General features: G+C 35.9%; 1 long non-coding RNA gene across 1 annotated transcript; it reads right to left on the minus strand.

Moving 5' to 3' along the window:
- Positions 1–1,231: 1,231 nt before the first annotated feature.
- LOC149498907 (uncharacterized) lies at positions 1,232–3,302 on the minus strand. The gene is made up of 2 exons (XR_016321451.1): positions 2,899–3,302; positions 1,232–2,293 (listed from the first exon to the last, which is right to left on the minus strand). It is a non-coding gene; the product is annotated as an uncharacterized LOC149498907 (long non-coding RNA).
- Between the last annotated feature and the right edge of the window lie 685 nt (positions 3,303–3,987).

Genomic DNA, 3,987 nt, shown 5'->3' on the forward strand with positions numbered 1-3,987 from the left:
TTTGTTAAAACTATCCCAAATTCACCTTTTCCTTCTTATACCAAGTTTCACTGTTCCATGCAAATGGTAAATTAAAACTCAGCTTGCTTACTAATGAATGAAAATACTCTAATTACCTTCATGTTCTACCAAGGACATAAATATAACTTCCCTTCTTTATCTAATAAAACAAGCAACTTGCAAAAGTTGCACTAATTAATAGAAATTCCTTATTTTAATTGCTTTACGTCAAGAAATTAAATTTATTTACATTCGTTGTCATCTCAAGCTAAGTCCCGTGATCCTTTATCAACTATTATTCCAACTAGATGCTATCAAATTACAGTAGTCAAAATTCTCTTCTCTCTTTCTCTCCAATAGAAAGTCTATCTTTCTTTCTGAATATAAGTACTAAATTCTTTATGAAAAATACTCATCACCAATTATTATACCAAATCGCACCAAATCCTTCAACATTCAGACCTTATAAAAATCATGTATATCCATTCCATCCAGAAAATATTTATCTCAATAAATATAAGAAATTCCACTAACCAACATCATGTAAATTTCATCAAATTCATATACTCATTCAATACTCTAATTAAATAGATTCTGATGTCCTCGAATCCGAATCATTTAGTTCTCTTGTTAAATTATTAGCAACTCATTCTCAATTCCGCAAGCACACCTATACACACATTCATGCATTCTTAAATATGTATTCCACATTCAACACGTATTAAATAAAAAAAATAGCACACTTTCATCAACTAACCTCAACTTATTAATCCTATATAACTTATCTTCTTACATACTTAAATTATATATGAATATTATTTATTCCATAAAAGGGTTTTTGTTTAAACCATCCCCTTAGCATCAGTAACTAAATCACATCTCTAAAGAACAAGGATACAAAATTTTACTTATTAAACAACTTAACTCTAATCTGGTTGCGAACAACGCTGAAGAGGAAAGCAAGGAAGACTATGTCAAGACATGACAGGAATTACTCCGCAGTTACATCTAGACTTATGAACTTTTGCTCTGATACCACCTTTGTCACGACCCGTTTCCGTGGGCCGGACCGGCACTAGGGCCTAGGTAAGCTTAAGGCCCCCGAGGCCCGTAGTAAGCCTAAATTATTCAATCTGTCTACATGATTCTCCTAATTTCAACAAAACAGTAAGCCCATATGACTTGAGATATAAGTTTTATAAAATTTTCAAACATCTGGCCCAATATCAAATAATACATAAAATTTAACCAGGGCCTATTCACAATAACTCATAATCACAATAAGGGCTTACTAGTTTACCTACAGTTAATTACACAATAATTAATTTATAGCGTAGTGCTAACAATAAGGCCCAATTTAAATACACAACCCTATAACTGCGGAGTTCAATAATAATCTGATAAAAGAGTAACTTATACAACCAAAATTAAATAACAAAAATATAAAGTTTACATTTATAACTCTGCGGAGAAGATTGCAGAGCTTCAATCGAATCAGCTGCTTCCTAGTACCTGAGAGGTTTGGAGAGAAGGGGGTGAGTTTTGCAACTCAGTGAATAATAATAAATAATACACACCACATACAGGCAAGCAAAATGCACCCTAGTATACTGAATGAACACACAACAGTCACTCATATGTCATCATATCAGCACCCACAACAATATCACCTTCAAATAATCACATCACGTGGAAATTAGTCAGTGGCGTCACCTAAATCCCCGACGAGCCGTCCTCTCAAACAGCCCATCCTCTCAAACATGTGCACCCGGGGAGCCAATCCCCCATATCTGGCCGACCGGTCTAATCCTCACTTGACCAGTCCTCTCAATATTTTATTTTTACATTCTCTCTTTTCTTTTCCATATCATCAACATCATTTCATCAGTTCATCAGGTGCACACGGGGGCGCCGATCTCCCATTTACCCGGCCGACGGTCCACTTTCATCAGTTCATCAGGATCCTTATTTATCGACCGTCCTCACAAACCCATGGTGACCCACTTCATCCCAACTCCACACAAACAGAGCACAGTATATACACAGCACAAATAATCAAACAATTCATTTATCATAATACACCAATTTCATCCAAATGCACAATTATGCACAAGTATAATTATAGTGATCATAACATAATATATATGAGAAAATACAATATGTAAATATATAAAAATGTAATGTTATGCAAATGCAGTGTTGATATGCATTATTTATTATTACTCACTGTGGTGGAGAGCGAAGCTCTAGTTTTGATTCTATCCGGGAGGAGCACTAGATGGACCCGAGCGATCTAAGCAAAGTAAAAATGACATCGGAAAAAGAATAATATCAGATAAAATATTTATTCATCACACTACTATTCTTAACCTATTTAATTTCTATCAATAATTTACTCTTTATAATTAATTAAATTTCTATAATAAATTTTATTTGCTACCGAAATTCATTTTATTTTCTACCGAAATTTCGACAGCATCTCCCTTAAAAATTGGACTTTCCACCTGTTTAAAGTATCAACAATTTTATCTAATAACTCCAAATCACACAGCCCATCCATCGGGCAATCAATCAATTAAATTTTCCATCCTCCATCAATTTAATTTTTCCCGTCCTCCACATTTATCCACATCAACTATATTAATTTTTCTTTAATTCCATAAATCATAATTTCCCAACAATTTTATTTATTACCAGAATTTAATTTTAATTAATCAAATATATTTTTATTAATCGACTCATCAACACTAAATTAAATTAATTCAACTAATCAGATTTGCTAAATTAAATTAACTAATCAAGATTACTAAAATTAATTTAGTTAACTAAAATTACTAAGTTAAATTATACCCAAATTACTAAAATAAATTCTGAGAATTAGCAAGAATTGCTCTATACCCCAAGTATAATTTTTGTTGAATTTTGCTAGATCGGAAAGGCTTACGCGTGCTAGATCGGAGCTACGCGCATCGGGACTGCGAGCAAGTGGCGCGATCTACTGGACAGCAAGGATGGTGGCGCAATGAACTCGAGGAGCTGTGGCGCTGCGATCTGGCTGAGGATGAAGCGCTGCTGCAGGTGGAGCCGCTGGCTGTGGCGCGCGGAGGAGCGGCGAGGCGGTGCTGTGCGCGATGGAGGCGGTGCGACTGGCTGTGGATCGCGCCTCTGCTGTTGCTGGCTGAGGTCGACGCAGGCGCAGTCACAGCAAGAAAGAAGAAGAGAGGAAGAAGAAAAGGGAAAGAAAGAAAGAAAGAAAGAAAGAAGAAGAAGAAGAAGAAGAGGAAGGAGGAGGCGCTGCTGTGATGGTGAGGAGTAGAGAGGTGCAGCGCTGGGAAAAAAAAAGGAAAGGGAATTTTCTAGATGGTTTGGGTCGAACCGGTTCGATTCGGTTCGATTCGACCCAAATCTTTGATTTTCGATTGGTTTTCGACTTTTTCAATCGGTTTTCGGTTCGGTTTCTCACAGTGTTCGCATTAAAATATTAAAATAAATTTCCAAGCTGTCGGTTTATTAAATTTAATTGGAAAATCTTTGAAAATAAAAATTTGAGTTGTTTCACCTTGTCACTGGGCTGCGTGTAGTAGGTGGAATAGAAAGACCACTGAAGTTGTATTGTGACAGCAGGTCAGCCGTTTTATTCTCCAACAACAACAGGAGCTCTTCTCGATCAAAACACATTGAGATTAAGTTCTTGGCTGTGAAGGAGAGGGTACAGAGTGGACAGATATCCTTAGAGCATATTGGAACAAACTCTATGATTGCAGATCCGCTTACAAAGGCAGTGATACCGAAAGTTTTCCATGAGCACACCGCTCATATGGGTATCGTTTTGTTTGAGACTGTCTAGTTTTAGTGGGAGTTTGCTCTTTATGTATACATTATGTTTTTGAATGCTCTATTTTGTTTTGGATATGTTTTATTATGAAATTTTGTTGAGTACTCATTTTGGTTGATGGTTACACTCTGTATTACTATTATTGTTTTGCT

Source organism: Jatropha curcas, chromosome 1, assembly GCF_041381405.1.
Source record: "Jatropha curcas cultivar XTBG-Jc1 chromosome 1, XTBG_Jcur_1.0, whole genome shotgun sequence".
In the NCBI taxonomy this organism is placed as follows: domain Eukaryota; kingdom Viridiplantae; phylum Streptophyta; class Magnoliopsida; order Malpighiales; family Euphorbiaceae; genus Jatropha; species Jatropha curcas.